The sequence below is a fragment of the Protobothrops mucrosquamatus genome, unplaced genomic scaffold (assembly GCF_001527695.2).
Source record: "Protobothrops mucrosquamatus isolate PMUCROS unplaced genomic scaffold, P.Mucros_1.0 scaffold1325, whole genome shotgun sequence".
Lineage (NCBI taxonomy): Eukaryota > Metazoa > Chordata > Lepidosauria > Squamata > Viperidae > Protobothrops > Protobothrops mucrosquamatus.
Genome location: NW_015387525.1, coordinates 121,037 through 143,635, shown reverse-complemented (window position 1 = coordinate 143,635; position 22,599 = coordinate 121,037). Strand labels below are relative to the sequence as shown.

General features: G+C 43.6%; 1 long non-coding RNA gene across 1 annotated transcript; it reads left to right on the top strand.

Moving 5' to 3' along the window:
• Positions 1-2,171: 2,171 nt before the first annotated feature.
• On the top strand, positions 2,172-22,273 carry LOC107292331. The gene is made up of 3 exons (XR_001548995.1): positions 2,172-2,226; positions 18,568-18,609; positions 22,116-22,273. It is a non-coding gene; the product is annotated as an uncharacterized LOC107292331 (long non-coding RNA).
• Positions 22,274-22,599: the final 326 nt, after the last annotated feature.

Here is a 22,599-nt window from a genome sequence, read left to right as displayed (position 1 = left end):
AGTTTGTAGGTCCATCATTGTTGGTTGTAGGTCCATCATTGATAAACTCTAGCAGTCATCAAAAACCATACTTTGGGAGATGATGGGTCCTTCCGGTGGGCTTTCTCAGCCCTATCCTTCAGGGGTATTCTAAGGTCTACCATAGTTTCTCTCCCCATCCTCTTGTTTCTATAGTAATAGCTCATTAGGTTTGCTATAATTCTTAACACCCCTGGAAAACAGCTCTGAAATAATGCATTTTATACCCCCAGCTCCACAAATGTTGGATACTCCTCTTCCAAGGTGAATGTTGTTGTCTAATAACTGTGCATGTACAACACACAAAACAACCACACATATACATGGGTTATACAAGTGTCATCTTCTCAGCCTGACCTCTTTATTGCTTGGTTTGGTGATCAGCGAAGAATAAATGGCGCTGGACAGATATCCACGTGGGTGTATGGGGAATCTGCTTGCAAAATTCACAATTTGATCTGCCTTTGAAGAGAGAAAGTGGTTTATTTATTTATACATGTATTTACTTTTTGATATATCACACCGACGATCTCTCTCAGAGAGGGACTCTGGACATTGTACAATAGAACATCAAAATATAAAACAGTCTGTGAAAATTGAACTGCTAAAGTTCCAATTTTAAGCTAAAAATTGGAAAAATGATAAAAAAAATAAGGAGGTAAGAATAATTAAAGCATGTTAAAAATTAGAATTCTTAGAATGTCTGAGAATAGGGGTCCCCAACCCCTGGGCTGTGTGGGCTGTGGGCTGTTCAGAACTGGGCCACGCAAGTGGCGGGCTGGTGCACATGTGCGTGCAGCTCAACCTGTGCAAGCAGTGGGCCGGTTCCCCTCCCCCCCAATTGAGCCACCAAGCCATAAAGGTTGGGGATCACCGTCTTAGAATTCCCCACCCTTCACCTTCCCATTTGACTGCCGGGTTCTTTAAAAATCCGAGACATATTGTGGATGGATGAATTTACTCAGTGTTGCAAATCTAGTGGGTACTGAGCACAAGCAAAGGGGATAGGGAGAAAGAGAGATGGCCAGGTTGTGTGTGTGTGTGTGTGTGTGTGTGTTTCTATATGTGTGTGTGCACGCTCATTGTTGTCGCTTCTAATAGTGCAATTCAGGAAGGTGGGGGAAAGAGAAGGGTGAGGTCGGTGGAGCCGAAAGGGAAGGGAAGCAAGAAAAATGTATTCAATAAAAATTGGTTGCTTTCCAACTTTCATCTGGCAATGCTCCACATTCATTGACTGAATTCCCTCCCTTTTTTTATGATTTGCTTTTTTGGGAAGGGAAGCATAACTTGGAATATTCAATATGTGTCAGCGCAGAGAGGGTGCAGGTCCAGGATGATATTATTATTACTATTACTACTACTACTATTGTTCTATTATTAATAATAATATTACTATTACTACTACTACTACTACTACTACTACTACTACTACTACTAGGGGTGGTCACACAGTCAGCCAGATGTTCAGGCTGGATTTGGCGTTTTTATCCACCTATGGAGTCCTTCCCAAGAACCCGGGCTAGGCAGATGTTCCATAATACATTGAAACAATAGGGTTTGTTGCCCAGTCAGCCAGATGTTGAGATTGCCTTTGGCATCTTTATCCACCTACCCAGTCCTTCCTCACCACCAGGACCAGGCAGACGTTGTGTAAGATATGTCAGCCAGATGTTTAGAAAGGATTTGGCATTTCTGCCCACCTCTGGAGTCCTTCCCATAGATTTGGGGGCAGGCAGAGATGGTTTGGTGGTGTTCAAGGTACCATCGCAGGATGCGAGCCGTTCCAAGTCAATAATAATAATAATAATAATAATAATAATAATAATAATAATAATAATAATAATAATAATAATAATAATAATAATAATAATAATAATAATAGCAGCAGCAGCGAGCTGGGCACTCGTCCTCCTTGTTGGCAGGGCGTCACTCCCCGTCGGACCCTCACCAGAAGCGCGGTCTGGCTTCTTCGCCGCCGGCTCCACGGAGCCGATCCTCCCGCCCCTTAGAAATCCGAGTAAAAGCTCTTCCAAGGATCTCCGCCGCGGTTCCGCAACCGGCAGGAAGATGTAGCTGCAACCTGCTCCGCCGAGCAGCCGAGAGGGAAGGGAAGGGAAGGGAAGGCGCAGCCCAGAGCCTCGCCAGAGGAAGTCGGGCGGGCGGACGCGGCGGCGGGCGAGAGGTGCCGTGCCATCCCCGGCAGGAGAGGTGAGAACACGGGGCGAGCTGGGTGGGGTGGGCGTACGTGTGAAGCCGTCGCGGGGAGCCAAGAAGGCTGCGCGGGAGGGCTGAACGCGCGTTTCGGGGACGGGTTTTGCAGGAGGGGCGCGCCCGGGAAGGAGCGCGCAAGAGCGGCTCCAGGGGGTGAAAGGGTGTGGGCACCAAAAGTGGTCGTCGGGACGCAGACACGGGAGGCTGTCGCGCGCTCCCGCCTGCCTGTTTATGTGCCTGTGGGGGGGGGGAGTGTGGTGGAAGTGGAGAGAGAGAGAGAGAGAGAAGGAGGAGGAAATGGACGGGAGAGAAAGAAAGGGGGCGGTGTAGTCTGCGGCATTTCCAACTGGCCGCGGCGGTGGGTTGCCTTTCCAGTCCACGCGCGCGCGCGCGCGCCAACACACCCGATTCCTTAGAGGTCTATTATATCCGATACACGCGCCTCCGTGTACGTGGGCACCCATACCCGCACACAGGCAGCCCCGCTTCCACCTCCTCCAGGCCAGGCCCAGGCTAAGCCCCTACTTTGAAGCCCGCCGCCCTCCCCTCCTCTCCTCTCCTGCTCAGAAAAAGCGAAAGCGCGGGGAGGTGTGGAAGGAAGGGCGAGGGGCTGGGGTCGGGTCGGGGGGGGGGACTTTGAATGAGCTGGAGAAGAGACCCCGGGCTGAGAGGAGAGCCGAGTCTTGTAAATTAACGGCGCCGGTGGGTGGCTGATCCAGGAAGCAGGCGGCTGCGGGGAGGGCGCTGGGGGGGGGCGGAGAAGGAAACCGGCGAAGAAAAGAATGGGAAAGCGAAGCGGGGAGAAATAAGCCTGGCGGGGGGAAGAGGAGGGAGGGAGACGGAGGAGGGGGGCGTCTCCGGGGGGCGACCTGCGAAAGGTGAGCGAAAGGAGGCATTTTCCCCACCCAGCCGCCCGCTTCTTCTTCTTCTTCTCCTCCTCCTCCTCCTTTTTTTCCCCTTCCTGCTTTCCTTCCAGTCATTCTTCTCCCACCCCCACCCCCGCGCGCGCCTTTGAAGTGGTTTTAGAACGTTCGGGAGTTTATGTTTATTTAGAACGTTGACAGGGAAAGTGAGAGTGCCGGGGGCGGGGGGAGGGCGGGCGAGGCGACTGTAAAGTTTTTGCCCGCCGAGGAAGCCCCTCGCGTCTGCTACTAAACGAAACCGGGTGGAGGGGGTGGGGTGGGGGCGAAAGGAGAGGTAGGCAGAGATTTCTGGGGTGGGGAAGCCTCCGCAACTCTCTCCCCCCCCCTCCCCCTCCAAGCTTCCAAGTTTATCGCCTTATGAATTTTCACCTCCCTCCTTTGCGTATAATAACGGGATGACTCCCAGGTGCCCGGCAGATATTTTTTTTAAAAAAAAATTGTGGGGGGGGGGGAGAGAGGAAGAAGAAGGGAAGAAGAGTGTGAATAGAAGGAAACCTTATTCCATTTGGATCCTGGCTGTCGCGGAAGGGGGGGGGGTCCGCAGGGAGAGGACAGTGCCATCCCCGAGAGGTGGTGGCGACGTTTGAGATCAAAGTGATTTGCGGGTCGGTTGGCGGCGCGAGAAATCTTTACTTGCCCCCCCCCGCGGGGTGTGTGTGTTTGTGTGTTGCAGAATTGTCCAAAAGCGACAAGCGAGGTGCGAGGAAAAGCGAGACATAAAAACGCCCGCCTTTAGGAAGTATCGCAGTCTATATTTATATCAGTTAGATGTACGGGGATTTGAAGAAGGGTTTTTTTGGGGGGGGGCTAAAGAACGAAAGATAGTCGTCTCCCTTCCGTCCCTCCCCCCCTCCCCCCTCCCCCCCTCCCCTCCGCAGCAGCCTGTTGCCAGCTCGCTCTTGCAGACTTGCAAGGTGGCCGTTCGTTTCAGCCTTTCTCCTCCTCTAGTCTCCCCCACCCCTCTCGAAATGGACGCCAGCTATGGGATGTTGGGGGGGGGAGAGAGAGATCTGGAGGGGGCTGCACCAGCTCTCCCCCACCCTTCGCCCCTGCAGTTCCTCTCCCCCATCCTCAGATTACCGGAGTGGCTGGCTGAGCAAGAGTTGGCCTTGATTTTCAACTACGGAGGGCGGGCCGAGGATGGGAAAGGAAAGGAAGTGAAAAAAAGGGGGGGATTTATGTGTGTGTGTGTGTGTGTGTGTTTGAGCGCGCGCGTGGATAGTGTTAAAGGTTCTTTTTTGTTATTTTCTTAAATAGCCGCGGCGGCCCTTTGGAGCTCCAGTGGCCGGGCAGGCGAGTGTAGTTCTTAAGCCTTTTCTGCCCTCAAAAAGATAGCGAGGATAGGCAGAGGGTCTTTTAAAACCCGGGGGTCGGGTCACGTCTGAAGCTAGGAAAAGCCAGTTCCTCTTCTTTCCTTCCTACCAACGCGCAGTCCGCCCTTCGGTCCTTCGCTTTCCAAAATTTGCCCTGCTTTTGGGGAAGACTGGACTTTTCGCCACTTCTGGAGGGTGAGTTTCCAACTGCTTTTTTCAAACCCCTTCTGACCATTTCGAGATGCCTTTAATTTCCCTCCCCATCAGATACAACTTTCCAAAATGGGAATGAGCGGTGGGTACTATAGGTCTACCCACTTTACTAGATGTGGCTGCGTTCTGTTTAGTAGCTAAAGAGTTAGGCTGTAGAACAGGTCAGCGTTGGTTCCAGCCAACAGTTGCAAAAGCTTCCGCTGAATTAAATATTGTATGTCAATTGTGTGTAGAGACATTTATGGCATCAAAAGATCTTTCGTTATTAGCAACAGAAATCTTATTTTCTCTCTGTTCCCAACCCCCCCTGCACCGAAGCTTTTGTGTTGCCCTTTAGGTATTTTGCGTTGCCGTTTTTTCTAATTTTTATGCCAATTTTTTTTCCTATATATATTTTATTTTTCTTCTTTTGGGTGGATGGGTGGATGGATGGACAGACTGCGTGGAGACAGAAGTATTAGGCATAATAATAACAACAATGGCAATAACTCTTCATCATCATCATTATTATTATTATAAATCGTAGTGACATGTGAGAGATTAATGGACTGCGCCCCTCTCTGTCCCTGAGACCCTAACTTGTGACGTTTTGGTTTCAAGTCCACGGGTTAGGCTCTTGGGAGCTGTGAGTTGTGCCCCTACATCCTTCTCCAGTGTGTATGGATTTGGGGAGGAGGGGGCTGTAGGTATATGGGAAAAGTTGTTTAATGGGAGGAAGCCGTTCTTTGCCTTTGTGTTCTTCTACTCCACCCCCAAAGATCTACAAGTATGTTTTTAAATGTTGGTCACAAAGGCTCAGCTCAAAAAAATAAAAATGAAATCCCAATATTTAAGAGTAATTTGGTATCTGAGTTCCATGAGTTTATTTGTTCTGCTCCTTTCAAGGTGTGAGTCGATGCATCCTTTTTGTCAGGGGTGCTCGAGGGCTCATGCGTATAAGTTTCTAAGAGGTCTGTCTGGGCGTCCATTTGAAGGTGCAGGGAGAAACCTCTGCAAAAAACAGAAATCAAGAAGCCTGGCTTTTTTCTGAATTGCAGCAAAAGTCCCCCCCCCTCCCAGTTCTGGTTTTGATTGATGCTTTTAGGCAGAGCCCTGGATGGCAGGATTCAGGCATATTTTTATTCCCTCTCAGGCTGTCTAGTTGGGTCCTTTTAATATTCTAGACTGTTTTCCCTCTACCTCTTCACCCCCAACATTTAAGGAGCTCTCCTGTCTTCCTGCCAATTAATATTGATAATAAATGGACCTCAACGCATGGCGATATATAGAGTTTGTGCCTATAGGCCTGCCGATAAAAGTAAGTCCTTATTTCTCCTGTCTACACCCTCCCCTTAACACACGCACACACACACACACACACACACACACCGACACATTCTTGAGAGCAACACACAGTACTTCCAGAGCGTAATAGAAACAGCTCGGTACCTTGGTGCTTGACCTCAATCTATCTTTCAGCTTCAAATCCCAGCATGCTTCCTGCTTCCAGGTTTAAAAACGGAACTATTATTTCATAGGCAGATGTACAGTGCGTGGAGAAGATGGTTGGTAGCTGGGCAGTTATATGTGCAACTGTTTTTCCCCCACACCCCTTTTCTGGTTCTTGCTGCGGCCTGCTTTAATTTTTCATTTTTTTTTCAGCATTCCATTCAAGATAAACGGCTTATAAAAACAAGAGCTGAGGTTTTCCTTCCCTGGGTCTAGTTCTCTTTAGTCTGGCATTTTTTTATTTTTATTTTTTTGCAAAGGGTACACGAAACCTGTTGGAAATAACCCATCGGTTAGGGGGAAAAAAAAGAGGGGTGAAGTTGCTGTGCTGGGAGGTGTGGTGTGCTTCCAAAGAGACAGGTTTGCTGGGGGGGGGGGCGTTCCTTGACCCTGCCTTTTGCTGCATCATTGATAAGGAGGAGGTTAGATCTGCCTTGCCCCCCAAAAAAGGCTGCACTTGTTGTGAGTTTTGTTGCGTTGGTCCAGAATGCCATCAATATGAAATCAGAAATTAAGGGGAGAGGCCTCTGGTTTCATAAAAAGATGAATTCTGGGGATGTGCCCTGCTGAACTTAATAGGGCAGCAGTGTCTCCGAGGTGTGTGCTTGTGGTTGTTTGTGTGGTGACTTACAAATTAGTCCCACAGAATCCAGGTTCGTGTTTGGGTAAAGGCACACATAGATTCTTGATATGCATCAGGCTTGGGGGAGCCCCAGGAGTGGAGAAGCTGCTTGCAAAATGGGAAAGCCCTTATTCATTTCACTGCCTTCTCAAAATTAAAAGGCAAAAGGATCCATGAAACAGAAAACGGTAAAATATTCGTATTGCCAGTGAGGTAGATAGGCATCTTTCGATTTACATTACAATAACTGGCATGATTCCCCCCCCCAAAAAAAAAATCCAATACCAATCTGAAGTGAAATCTCCCAAAACCTGACTCCTTTTCTTTAAAAAGAAAAGAAATTATACTCTTAAAAATAATCAGGGAAAAGTTTTTGTGGTTTCCGAATCTTCCTATAGATTTAGATTCCTTTGAAATGAGGGGGTGAGACTGGCTTTGCATTCTTTCCAGAAATTATATTTATGATTTGGAAGGTGCATGGCTCACAAAAACATCTTAAGCTGGGTATTAAGCCATTGCTGAACAGAGGATTAAAATTAAAGCAAAAGAAGGAATCTATCTATCATTATCTATCTATCTATCTATCTATCTATCTATCTATCTATCTATCTATCTATCTATCTATCTATCTATTTATTTCTATAATATATTCTATTATATATATATATATATGTATATATATATATATATATATATATATATATATATATATATATATAAATTTTATATTATATATTATAGAGATATAGAGATATAGAGATATAGAGATAGATAGATAGATAGATAGATAGATAGATAGATAGATAGATAGATAGATAGATGAGAGAGAGAGAGAGAGAGAGAGATGACTGCGATCATGCCACCCCTAACCAGATTCCCAAATTAAATTGGGCAGAATCAATAAGTGTGATAGGAATCGTCTCTTTCCATAGCCTGCCCTTTGGGAAAAGTGGAAGCAGCAAATTTGTCTTTGTATCTAGAAGGTGGCTGTGTATACAAGATTCAGGGCGGGAAGTGTAGTAAAATAACAATGCCTAAAAATCCTCTCTTTCATGCCATGCTTTGTAACAATGCAGAAGCACCCTTTCTTCTCTCTTCCTATGGCAGACAGGTTTCGCTGCCTCCACCCCTCCCTCAGTTCCTCCTCTGAGGAACACACCAGTGAAGTTCAGTGAAATGAGTAACATAATTGGGAGTTGGTTCAATCACTACCAGTCTAGACTAGTCCAGACCCATCAATTAAGCAGGTTTTTTTTTTTTTTGCTTTAAAGGGAAACCACACTCAGCACAAGTAGGCTACTATTGATAGTGAACGCCTTTCCTCCAATGTGCAAAGTTTTAGCCGGATCCCAAATAAAGGGTAGGGGGAAGGAGGGAGAGGGAGGGAGAGAGGGAGATTTGACAGGGAGGGAGAAAGAGGGTGAAGAAATAGGAACTTTTTGGCAATCAGAGGTCATTGTGGTGATTCGGTATATACCATATATACCACACACACATTCTTCTCTTCCATATTGTCTAGGTTGGCATTTATGTCATCTTTGAGGTGGGGCTGCAATGTAATTGCACTATAAATGTCTCCAGTTGGAAGAATTTTTAGGTAATCAAGCAGGAATTCATGTGAATAATGAGAAGCATGTTTTCTTTTGCTGCTTAAAAAAATTATTCTATCTCTCTGGAATTTCCTTTCCTTCCTTTCCTTCTTTCCTTTCCTCCCTCCCTTTTTTCCTTTCCTTTCCTTTCTTTATCTTTCATTCATTTCTTTTTCTCCCGCCCTCTTTTTTCCTTTCCTTTCCTTTCCTTTCCTTTCCTTTCCTTCCCTATTTTAATAGGAACATCAACTTATAAAATCAAGCCATGTTATTTAGGCTACATTAAATTGGTTTGGTGTTTCTCTAATTTTGCTTGTGTACAATGGGGAGGGGCAGTATTCACACACATAGCAGAAAAGATAGCTGGCCAATTCTGACTTCATTTAAAAATAAAAAATGCATGCTTCTGTTTATTTCCATTCCTGTTTAGTTTGAATTACAGTATATTGGAGCCTTGTACTTAAATGTACCTTTTTTTTCCTTTCGTCTAAGATTTTTTTTTATTTTTTGCTTTCGTCTTTGGAAATGACAATATCTTGAAAATTTCACCTGGTTTATGTTGACGGGTTTTGTGCATTTTAGTCTTGCAAGGTTACAATTTCTCTAACAGGATGAATAGTTTAAAGGTGCAGGATTAAAAAGGATGGTGGACTTTTGGTTTTGTGCTTTGTAGCTTTTTCTTTTTTTCATATTTTGAGATTTTTTTTCTGGTCTGCGGTGGGCTGGGCCTGGTTTCTGCAACCGTCTTTGTTTCTCTTGATTTTCAAGAGCTTTTGAACGCAGGTGGTATAACTTGGGAGCTAAAATGGAGTCCAATTTCTTTATCTTTCTTTTAGTAATTCCTTCCAGGGCCTTAAGTATTTTCGTGAACCTGTAACCAATTAGATGGCTGACATACAATTAAAGACTTGGTCCTGATGAGATGATTGATTTGTTTTTAATTGATTTCTAATTTCAAGCTCCTTTTCCCATTATGAAAAAACAAAACAAAACAAAACAAAAAAAACCCCTCACCAGCCTACAAAAAAATTCAATTCTGGTAGCAGATCCATCAAGTGTGATTTAGTTACTTGGTTTTTCATTCCAGGCTGTCCCTTTTTAAACCCTTTCCATGCCTCATTTGAAGGAGATCGTTGGTCTGGTCTGTTAAAATTGCCCATGTCTGTTCTTCCCATAGCTTATCGAGAAATATATTATTTGATGGGGGCTGCACGTGTCTGGGGGGGGGTTATCCTCAAATCATTGCAACTCCTTAAATTCTCATTATTACCCCATGTGATCTTCACAAACAAACAAATGCCATCCCAGGGTCCTTCTGGGAAAGACTGCCATGCATGACAAAAAAAAGGGGGGGGGAACTCTGCATGAAAAAAAAGGGGGGGGATAGAACTATTTTTGCTTTTTGAGTTTATTGTCTTATCCCTTTTGGAGGCGATGGCCACAGTCCATGGCAAAAATATTCCCCCCTTCCCTGATTCAGGATTTTTAAAGATTGCTAGTATTTACTTACTTACTTACTTACTTACTTACTTACTTACTTACTTATTTTTATTTATTTAGACTGACAGACGACAAACAGACAGACATCCAACTTATTAACCACCCATCTAGCTCTCTCCCAGAGGGGCGTTCGCCTTCTTTTCCTCTTGCACCCCCCCAAAAAAAGCGGGAAACACACACACACACACAGGGAGAACACACACATTGTTTCAATAATCCGGGCAATAAATGCTAATTAGTAATGCTTGAGGACCCTATCAGTCAGAGTAATTATCATAATTTACCTCTTTCTTCTTAAACGCATTCCTGGCTAATTTACATTTGGAGAAGAACAATTGGACCCTCCTTCCCTATGGATGGGCTGGGTTTCCTATGCCTCTTGGCCACTTCCCTGCCCCGACCTAGCCAGTGTTGGATTTTGCAAAGCCTTCGGTCCAGATGTCCAAGCTTGTCCATAGATGACATTTGATTTAAAACAAAACAAAACAAAAAAAAACACAAGATTTTTTTCTCAGTATCCCACCGCGCCTTGTGACCTTCTCTTCGCAAAGAAGGTCTTGCTGAGAGGAACAAAGGAAGGCTGTCTTTATAAAGACACCATTAAGGAGAGAAGCAGGAGCAACAGATAAAGTGTGTGTGATATGGCAACCTACCCCACAAAAACAGAGATAATTAAATAATGGGTTTGTAGTTGTAGCTAATTAGGGCCCTCTTTTCTTTTCTTTCTTTTTTTTAATGTGCTCCTTCAGAAACCAGAAGCAAAATAGGTCTCCGAACTCTCTCTGGCTAAGCTGGGTCTCTCAGAGGACCACGTTCCTTTATTTTAGCCCTGCTCTTCCCTTGTTCATTTCCAGCTGATAAAAATCGGCTGGAGGTTACTAGGATTTGTGCATTTATCAATTAGGCCTCTCTTGTGATGGCTCTTTCATTCCCCGCAAGGTGATTAGCGATTTGCAGCCTTGCTAGTATTTTCTATCTGCGATACTCACACTGAGAGTTGGCATTCTCCGTGTGAAGCGGTGATGGCCATCAACAAAACCCAGATTAAGAAAATTCAGCTCCTTGAGTATTGATCTCATTCCCCTTGCTTTGTTACCAAAGGGACGAGAGATCAGTCTGGATTTATTAGCGTGCAGATGATTGGAAAGCTAAATTGCTTTGATTTCTACACACACCGGGCTGTTTCTTTCTCATCTTTCTAGCATGCTTTGTTGAGAAGCTATTTCTCTCCTTAACCCCCGCCCCCCCTCCTCTTCTATGTTTCCATGTTTAAAACATGTGGCCCACCCCTCCTTCCAGGAACAGCCTGGGTGACTCCCAATCTCCTCTCTGTTTGCAGCTTTGTGGTGGACCCAAAGGTGCTTTTTCAAAAGGCAACTGGACTTTGTTTTTCCTTGAAGATGTTTCACTTCTCATCCAAGGAGCTTCGTTAGTTCTGGATTCAGTTCTTTAGAACTCATGAAGCTTCTTGGATGAGAAGCGAAATATCTTCAAGGAAAAACAAAGTCCAGTTGTCTTTTGAAAAAGCACCTCTGGGACAACCATGACCTGGATGCCTGAGAAGCTCCATAGACAACTTTTGGTGGAATTCATGCCTAGCTACTGATTGCTACTTCTGATCACCGATACATTTTTGTACCATGCCAGATAAACATTCCTTAAACATCTAGATAATCAACCTCTGGGGAACTGAGTGAGACCTGGAGTCATGCTTGGGGATATATGATTTTCAAGGATATCTGTCTTAAACAAGCTCTACGGTTTGTGATTGCAAACAGGGATTTTGGTTCCTGCTGGAAGTGAAGCCAGAAGAAGCATCTCCAAAATTTGGATGCTCTTCTTGGAAGCCATGTCTTCAACCACGATTTACAATATCATCACACGCTGCTGGGGAATATATATAAATTACACACTGCTGGATTCACCAATAGAAGAAGTGTTACTGTATGCTGACTCACCTCCATGATATTCCATTTGCACTGAAAGTGATTTAATGTGACTCACCCCGACACAAAATTTAGCAAGGCCAGGAACAGCAATCTGCTTCGTCATCATTCAAGGGCTGGTCAGTCAAATCTGTCATGATTTTGTTCCGAGACAAAACATTGCTCTTTCCAAAACATTGAACAGCCGCTCCCAAGATATTTGATAGCCCTTCTTTTTTTAATAGTGATTTTTATTAAGCATTACAATTAAAAAGATACAAAGGAATACAAACTTTAAAAAAAAGTGCATAAAAAGAAAAAAAGAAAAACACTGTAGGAAAAAAGAAAAAGAAACATATAGTAAAGAAAAGAAAAATACGAAGAAATGGGTCCCTCCTTCATCACCACAAGTATAAGCAATTTCAGCAATATTACTTCTTAAAATACAACTAATGATCCCATATCTCATCTTGCCTCTACAAAACTCTCTTTTTACGACCCTGTAATCCTTACAAACAAATCATTAAAATGTCATCATTCAGACCTCATCAGCAAAAATCCATTAACACATCTATTTTAAACTTGATCAAATAAACCAACTTTATATTCTTCCCTTTTAGAAATCTTGATCTTTAATCCATTCAAATAATGTCCTAAAATTGATTTTCACTTTTAATTTGTTCCTACTCACAAAATTCTTCAAAGCTTTAACAAATCTCTTCTATAAATCAGGAAACTGATCCAGGTTGCTCTTTTAATTATGAAGGCATTAGTCAGTTTCATTTGTATATCCAGTGTGGCATCTTTTTTTCCATATCCCTCCTATAGCGTGTCATTTTTAAATCTACTTTCAAATCAATCTCAGTCTTGTTTGGTAAAACTCATTTCTCTTCCATTATTTCTTTAAAATACAGACTATAAGACCACGCTTCCTTAACATTAATTTCTTCAAAAATTTGTTAATTTTGTTCAAAAATGTTGCCCAATGTTAAAGCATTTTGCTCCATTCTGTGTTAGGAAATCCAATTTAAGTGTTCATCTCTTTTAATTGTAATCTGTAGTTTATTCTGGTTCCCTCTAGTGTTCAGCCTTCAAAGTCCCATATTATCACTTTAAAAAAAATAAATCAAAACAAAACATTTTTCCATGGGAAAGGTTCTTATAATTAATTTCAAAATTTTATTACATATCCATCTGGACCCTTAGCCTATTTGTAACTTTCCAAAATCAACATTGTAATCACTCTCTTGCTGTTTATTAAAAAAAAAAGTCCTTAAACTTGTATTTGAAACTTTTTTCATTAAGGATTGAAGGAAACTCACCCAGTGCTTAAAATCTCTTGATCCAAAGGCTCCAAATAGCAGAAAAGCAATTAAAAAAATGATTAGAAAAGATAGTCTGTAATCCCAGGTTCCTTCAAGGGGCTGACCATGGTTTGAGCAAGATGGTGATTCCCTCATCTCCCAGAGCTCTGAACGCATTGGAGACTGCTGCCTTGCAATTTTCTCGCAAGGAACAATGGTCTGGAGCACTTGAGGGCAATCTCAAGTCCTCTCCTTGTCTGGAGAGGAATTATGAAGAGCCAGTCTACTAGTCATTAATTCATTCCATCAATGTCATCAGCTCCAATTTTAGCAGAGCTATCTTCCATTCATCATTTGTTCCCAAGAAGTTTGAAACTGGATAGTACTTCTGTGTCGGTAGATTCTGAAGGCTGGGTAATTCTATTTGCAGTTGTTCGTGTCTAAACATGTGTAAACACTTGCTTTTTATGCTGCCTTGTAGCATAGAATAAGAATAAGAATAAGAATAAACTTGGAAGGGACCTTGGAGGTCATCTAGTCCAACCCCCTGCTCAGGCAGGAAACTCTATACATTTCAGACAAATGGCAGTCCAGTCTCTTCTTAAAAACTTCCAGTGTTGGTGCATTCACCACTTCTGGAGGCAGGTTGTTCCACTGATTATTTGTTCTAACTGTCAGGAAATTTCTCCTTAGTTCTAGGTTGCTTCTCTCTCTGGTTAGTTTCCATCTGTTGCTTCTTGTCCTGCCTTCAGGCGCTTTGGAAAATAGCTTGACTCCCTCTTCTTTGTGGCAGCCCCTGAGATATTGGAAGACTGCTATCATGGCCCCCCTCGTTCTTCTCTTCATTAAATTAGATATACCCAATTCCAGCAAACGTTCCTTATATGTTTTAGCCTCCATATACATATGGATTGTTCTATATGCAGTAATTTGGTCTCTGAACTCATGTATTTAGTGTTGCACTTCCTCAAACACTTTCTTCTCATTTTTCTTATTGTCGTCCTGTCTGAGAAAACACTTCCAATTTTTTTTTAGGTGATGGTTTTTGTGTTCTTCATCATTCAATGAAGCAAAGGAAACACTGGCTAATGTTGTTGACTATTCTGAAGTTGCCCTGGATGCTCAGATTTTCCAACCAAAAAGGGGAGGGGCTTCCTTATGAGAGGAAGTTTTCCCATCATAATTTAGGTGAGGCATCAGAAGCCAGAGAGGCTGCTGCTTGTTGGAGTGATAGTTGTTCAAGGAAAAACTGCACATTTGCACACATTCCTTGGACACTTGTCACTGAATAAATGCAAGGTCACCATCCATAGATTTTTTTTTCAAAATTATTTTCTTCCCTGTGAGAGAAAAGTGATAGAAAAACATGTAGGAAAAGAATGTTCTGCCTGATTGTGCCCTGAAGCAGTATTCTACTCTTTTTCCAAAATTTGCATTTAACCAGAGAACTCCAGAAATCTGTTTACCAGTAGGTAGATAAGTAGACAGACAGACAGACAGACAGACAGTCAGACAGACAGTCAGACAGACAGACAGACAGACAGAGCAGTGTTTCTCAACTTTGGCAACTAAGATGTATGGACTTCAACTTCCAGAATTCCCTACTCATCCCCTACAATAGGGATGAATAGAAGGAAAGGAAGGAAGGAAGGAAGGAAGGAAGGAAGGAAGGAAGGAAGGAAGGAAGGAAGGAAGGAAGGAAGGAAGGAAGGAAGGAAAGTTGCCCAGGTAGTCAAAGTTCAACTACTAGTGAATGAAAGGGTTGGGTCATTCACAAATTTAGAAAGAACTCTACATTAAAGGTAGAGAACCCCAAAATTATACCTATATATAAGGCATAAATGGATACATAAATGACCACATTTAAGATACACTGCCAGAATATCCCATTAGCCTCTCTGAATTCAACCATTGTCAATGGTGTCCTTGATTAAAGCTTTCTAATCACAAAGACAGATGATACGGTTTTTAGTCATGACCATGTCAGAGCATGCTGTCTCCTATTTTTTTTTTTTTGCAACCCTGTCACTTTCTGGTGCAAAAACCAAATCAAGAGCATCTATACCTAGAGAGTCAGTTTGGGCAGTGGTTAAGGTCCTGGGCTAGAAACCAGGAGATATTGAGTTTTAGTCTTCTTTTAGTCATGAAAGCCAGCTGTGTGTTTTTGGGCCAATCATCAGAAGATGGTGAGTTCTAGTCCCGCCTTAGCCATGAAAGTCAGCAAGTGACTTTGGGCCAATCACCAAGAGAGTATTCAGTTCTAGTCCTACCTTAAGTATGAAAGCCAACTGAGCGATGTTGAGCCAATCACCAGGACATTGTGACTTCTAGTTGTACCTTAGGCATGAAAACTGGCTGAGTGACTTTGGATCTGTCCTACTCTTTTAGCCCAATGCACCTCACAGGGTTATTCTGGGAAAAAGAGGAGGAAGAAAGAGTATTAGGTATGTTTGGTGCCTGGGAAAAAAATGGAAGGGTTAGAGTCTAAATGTTGCTTAATTGAAAAAAATATTTTATCTTCTCAGAACAAATCACATATTCTTTATCTCAAGAAAAATGAGTAAATTGATCCTACACTGATCAGATTTCACCAGTAATTTAAAGAGATTCACCCCATCCTTAAATAATTTTTCCCATTTTATAGCTTGAGATAAAATCTTATATATAGGAATCCAACTGGACTTTAGGGAAATAGGATATCAGATTATATACTTACATACATACATACAGGTGGAAGGGACCTTGGAGGTCTTCTAGTCCAACCCCCTGCTCAAGCAGGAGACCCTATACCATTCCAGACAAGTGACTATCCAGTCTCTTCTTGAAAACCTCCAGAGTTGGAGCACTCACAACTTCTGAAGGCAAGCTGTTCCATAGTTCTCACTGTCAAAAAATTTCTTCTTACTTCTAGGTTGGTTCTCTCCTTGATTAGTTTCCATCCATTGTTTCTTGCAATAACAATTAACCCGACTTTTTTCTTCTCCACAATAGTTATGTCAGGCCAGATATCTGTCTGTTTGGATCCAAATGTTCCATAGGATCTGGATTTGCTCATTTTCAAGAACTTTGTTAATTTGGTGTTCCCAGTAATTTTTGCCGCATCTGAACCCAAACTTCTGACAAAGCTTCCCATGTATAATTTTGGCAACTCGATCATGACATTGTAGATCAGTGGTTCTCAACCTTTTTAATGCCGCGACCCCAACCGGTCGTAAGTCGAGGACTAAACCGGTCATAAGTCGAGGACTAAACCGGTCATAAGTTGAGGACTAAACCGGTCGTAAGTCGAGGACTACCCAACTGGTCGTAAGTTGAGGACTTTCCCTGCCCGGGAGCGCCGTGCATGCGTGGTTCTGCCCCCTGCGCCGGCCGAGGCATAGCTGGCAAGCGGCAGAGACGGAGCAGGCCGACCACCAGCTGGCCCAGCCCAAGGGAGGTAAGGCACCCGCCGGAAAAGGGAAAAAAAATGGCGGACAAAAAAAATGGCGGACAAAAAAATGGCAGGCAGCCTTGCTTGGCGACCCCCGTGAAATGGTCGATCGACCCCAAATGGGTCCCGACCCACAGGTTGAGAACCACTGTTGTAGATAATCAGTCTGTGAGATTTTATTGCAGCCATTGATAAGGTGATCCACTGTTTCATCTTTCTCGTTGCATAAACGACATTTGCTGTTGCTGAGATGTTGGATTTTTTGCTTTCATGGAACTGGTCTGCAAGGCTTGTTCTTGGGCAGCTAAAATGAAGCCTTCAGTTTCTTTCTTTAGCACTTCTGATCTCAACCATCTCCATGTTAGCTTTTTATTATTGTTGCTGTTGTTATATGATCTAATTGTTGATTAGATCAACAGTGGTTTGTCCTACCAATAGGCAAAGTGGGAACCAAGAATGTTGGAAAAGAGCGCTTCAAATGAAGTAGAACTTATCCCGAATTCCAATTGCTTTTTATTCCATGGTCCATGTTGATGATGGACCATAGCCAGTCCACTTGGTATTTATGCATGCAATGAAAGGAGGAGCCACCTTGTCCCTTGTTTCAGGCAGCAAAATGCCTTGAGCCAGCCTTGAGCTGGAGCATCAATCTAAGCCAACGGGACTGTCTTTATATTCTCCCTGGAGCACAGACCTCCTGTCCCAAGGGGATCAGTGGTGTAGGGCTTCCCTTACAGATCCACTAAGAATTGGTCGAAGGGCCCTCCCACCCTTCTAATGTCCTAGAGCAGGAACCTAAGATGTTCTCAGATGGTTTCAATAGAGAAGCCACTGCCAATCCTAATTGCCATCAAAATCACAATAACTATGGAAGGGAATATTTGTGGCTCAGGGAAGAACTATGGGTCCTTAGCACTTTCTGAGCTTGGTTATTTTCTTGCAGATGTTTCATGACCCAACTAGGTAATATCATCAGTGATAGAAGGACTTCTACCACTTGCAGAAACATTTGCAAGAAAACAGCCAAGCTCAGAAAGCATCAAGGACCCCACAAATCACAATAAGGTTTTACATTCCCATGACATTGGTTGCTGAACCGAAGGTCCTCTTTTCCTCCTTAACCCCTTTGCCTTTCTGGCTTTCTCTTTACTTGTAGCTGCCCACTCTGCCATCCATCTTCCTTTGCTCCTATGAGTTAATCTGTTGGCTCTACTCGCATCTTTCTCTCCTTTTCTCTCTCTCTCTCCCTCTGTCTCTCTCCCCCCCCTCCCCTGCCTTTAGCTTCTGGTTTCATTTTTAGATGACAAAATTCAAGGCACACAGCTTGGCTGTCTGGTTGCCATGGCAACCTGAGCCCGATTATCATACCTTGTCATTCATCAAGAGAGAATTGTGCTTGACAGACATAGACTATAGATGCCTGCAGTCTGGGTGTGAGTGTGTTTGGGTATATATGTATTCACACAAAACATACATGCATGCATGCAGGTACACACACACAAGGAAAGAGACAAACACACACACACAATTTTGCAGAAGTCCTTAACATTTTATTTCACTTCCATTTGGTTGCCAGTGCATCCAGTTTTAAGTTGAATGTGAAGATTTTGGTCATGCCTGCGAGCTTTGTAGATATTCTGTCTCTCTCTCTCTCCCCCCCCCCCCGCCCCAAACTCCAAGGAAATTTATAATGCATAATCTAGAGGAAATGGGAAACTATTGATTTTTGTTCTTCTTGTTCATGGCGGATTCATTAAACCGCAGAATGCTGGGTGCCCGTGTTCCTTTATTGTATTGCATTATATTATACTTACCACCATCTCGGGCAATAATCCTACGCTGCTGCTCAATAATGGTTTTACTAATAAGAGTAATCATAAAGCAGCTTTTAAATCCGTGTCTTTTGCCAAGGATCTCATAACATTCTGGATCGCCCTGGGAAAGATGTTGGGAGCAGACCGAGCGAAATGCGAGATACAAAATGAACTGACATTTTTCATCCAATCACCAGCAGGGTTTTTTTTTTTTCAGAAGCTGGACTGGACCCAAATGTTCCTGAAATGCGAGAGAGAGGTAATTGCTTGTCATTGCTCAAAAATCCAAATTAATTCCCAAAGTGCACAGGCGAAAAACGTTTGCCAGGCTGCAGTTAAATCTCTCCTCCATCATTTCCACCACCTTTTTATTGGCTTTAGGAGATGAACTGTCTGTTTGGGTAGGTCTTGGCTTCCTGTGCCCCTGGTCAAAGGATATATTCCCCCCCCCCCCAAGATATATTACTAGATCTTTGCAACTGAACGTACAGAAGAGGCAACCTCTCTGGGCAGATGCAGGCAGCCTTTTGAAGGCCAGTGAACACATACGGGAATTTGAGGTTGGGTAAAATAGCTGCTAGGAGAGTTGTGCATTCACAAAAGGGCAGCCATTGAAGACACGGCTGGTCACAAAATATTCATTTGCCAGGAACTAGGAACATGTTCTGGTCACCACATTGCAAAAAAGATGTTGAGACTTTGGAAAAAGGGCAGCAAAGAGCAACATGATTAAAGGCCTGGAGACTAAAACATAAGAAGAACGGTTGCAGGAACTGGGTAATGGCTAGTCTCGAAAAAAGAAGGACTAGGGGTGACATGATAGCAGTCTTCCAGTATTTGAGGGGCTGTCACAAAGAGGAGAGGGGGTCGACTTATTTTCCAAAGCACCAGAAGGCAAGACAAGAAACTATGGATGAAAACTAATCAAGGAGGGAAGCAACCTGGAGTTCAGGAAAAAAATCCTAAAAATAAGGACAATTGACCAGTGGAACGGCTTGCCTTCAAAAATTGTGGGTGCTTCATCACTGGAGGTTTTTGAGAAAAGACTGGACAGCCATTTGTCTGGAATGGTATATGATCTTCTGCTTGAGCAGGGGGTTCGACTAGAAGACCCCCAAGGTCCCTTCCAGCTCTATTCTGATTAAGTGGATGAAATTGACTCCCCACTTCTAGCCCATAATACTCTTTATTCTCTTCCTTTTTCCCAAACAGGCAGGAATGTTGCTATAAAATTCAAATATCTGTATTACGGTCTTCTGCCATATTTATTTCCTAATGCTGCTTATACGGGACCACATCCATGGCAGTCAGGACATCCTTGCACAGATGACTCCGTGCACACAGTGATGTCATCGTGCATCTGATTAGGCTGTGATGGATGGCCAGAAGTCCATCTGCTTCCCCCCCCAAAAAACACCACCTCATGTGGACCAGTGAACCTCACAAGCACTAAAGTGAAGAGTTTGGGGCACTATGTTGTTGACTTGTGCCTTAGTGTTTTGTGTAAGACCAAAAGGCAGATCCTTCTCTAGACCCATCATCCCCTCCCTCTGAACCTGAGACATGTACAAAGTCTTGGAGGCCCCCCTGTTGCTCTGCAAAACAGCAAGAGGTCTTTTCTTTAACCAAGGATCCCAAGCAGCCAAACCATTTTGAAGCAAAACCTCAATGATAGTCTTTCCCCCGGCATTTCCAGCAAATGAAGTAGCCAGCAAAGTCCAAGAAGCTAATTCTGGTCCAACTTGGGTCACCTGCCTCAAGCCAATGAATGCCGTTCATCTTGAATTATGAACGTATTTTCTATCAAGCTGGTTTACTGTTGCTAAACTGTTTTGACTAGCCAGGATTATCTCCAGGTGTCTTGTATGATAGTGCAGTTCTCCCTCTTCTTTAGTGGAAGACATTTCTCCATGGAAAACTTGCCCCTTCACTTGAACAGCAGCTTCTTAGGTCCGCAGTGAAAATAAACGGGTTACGGTATGGTTTCTATTGAATCTACGCTTCTCCCTCAGCCTTCTTGGGAACTTACTCAAGGCGGAAAGAGAGATTTATAAGAGCTTTAAAGCTTTTGTAGCTGGCCCTAGTTGGAACAAAGATTAGACTGGACATTTTTCTTCTTCAAGAATTCACACTGCACACTCGTGGTGCCTGTTTTGGTGCCTGGCATAAATATATGCAAATGATTCATAACTGGCCTAAACTCGGCAGCTCTTTCTGGTGAGCTTCATGGCAGAGCCCGTTCTTTAATGCAGAAGTCTCTGCTTCATCTCCAGGTTGGATTTGAGAAGTCTCTGCAGAAAACAAATGCTTGGGAGTCACCAGAAAACAATGGATAGGCTTGGATGAGATGATCCAAAGAACTCCACAATGGATCACTGAAATAGATTCTTTGCAGGTGAGAAATCTTCCTGGTAGGCGATGACTTGGCTTTATAGCCGAAAGGGCATAAAAATATCTTCTTGAATCACCAAGCAAGCCCTCCTGAAAAGGTACTTCTTTAAAGTGCTTGATGAAATTCACCCTTTCTCTCACCCATTTTTTCCTTGGTTCTTGATTTGCTCACTTAATGCAGACTCTGGAATCCTTGGTGCTCTCTCTGAAATTAGGTCTCTCTGATGAGGACCAAGGTCTTCACACTTGAACCCCGAGCTACAAATATTCTCTTCTATTGATAATGCAGGCTGTAGAATCCACAGAGCCGACACCAGTCCCAAGTGTCCATGTCACCTTTCCAAAACATCACTTGTGACAGTGACATTCAATTATAATGGTTTCTACAAAGATGATAAGAGGTCTGGAGGCTAAATGCTATGATGAACAGCTAAGGGGTCTAGGTATGTGTAGCCTAAGGAAGAGAAGGCTTAGGAGAGACCCGATAGCCATCTTTCAATACTTGAAGGGCTGTCACAGAGAAAAAGAAGGTTGATTTATTTTCCCTAGCACCTGAGGCCAGGACAAGAAGCAATGAGTGGAAGCTCCTCAGAAGATCCGACCTGGAAATCAGAAGGAATTTCTTGACAGAACAATTAATCAATGGAACAGCTTGCCTCCAGGAGTTGTGGGTGCTCAATCACTGGATGTTTTCAAGAAAAGATTGGACAACCATCTGTCCTGGATGGCCTAAAGAGTCTCACCTTGGGCAGGAAGTTGGACTAGAAGGCCTCCAAGATGACTTCTAGCCCAGTGATTCTACTATTCTATAATGAGCAACAACTGGCTTTGTGATTTGTTGGGTGATCGACAATGAATAATTCCAAGCCAAGGGGAATGGCATATTTACAACCTCCACCCCAAAGTTACTCAGCATTTGCTCTTTCTGCCACAGCAGGGTTAATTTCCTGTGTTAACTCCCAACCTACCTTTTCATCCCCTCCCACTCTTGAATGTTTCCCCAGGCTAGCATTTGCAATAAAGAAATGAACAGGCAGAAAGAATTAAATGAAACCAATACCGCTACCCTCGCAGAGAAAAATCTCTGTGCCAGAATGGATTCTGTCCTGCACTTTATCTATCAGCAGCTTTCCCCCCCCCCCCCTCTGATAATTCGTTCAGCCTCTCCTGTGGGCTGGAGGAATTTTGTCTTCCCGGAGGATCTCATAAATACACGCATGGACCGAAAATATTTTCTCTGCGTATTAATATTACATGGCGAGTGTCTCCAAGAAGGCAGGCGCTCCCCCCTCCTTTCTCTCCTCCCCCTCCACCGACTTCAGATCTCGACTGCAAAATGGCTTCTTAACCCCCCCTCCCCTTTTCTTTTTTCAGCATTCACATCTGTCTGGAATAAAAATTGGAATTTTGAGGGCAGCCCTGTTGGACGGCAGATTGCAGCAAGAGGGAGGAAGACGGTGATAGGCTTTCAATGGGGGGCCTGGAAAGAAAGAAAAAAAAGAAGAAGGAAGAAATGAAACCATTCCCCGGCATTATTTTCTTCAGTTAGCAAAGCAATCGGATTTATGTTTGGTGTCACTGCCTGTCTGAGGCCCCCTTGCCCTGAGACGGAATGGCAGCCAGCAGGGTGGTTAGAAAAGCACTTTCATGAGAGACAGCTTGATTGAACATTGCAGAAATATTTAACTCTCTCGCAGCCTGCCCGGATCGGAGACCGGGTGTGGGAAGCATGTGAATTTCAGTTCATATCCTAGAGATTTACCCGCAAGTCTCCTAAGCAACAGCATTGTGGCTTAGTCACGGTTAGACTGGGCTGAAAGGTATTCTCTGCCAGCTTTAATATATGTACACAGGTAGT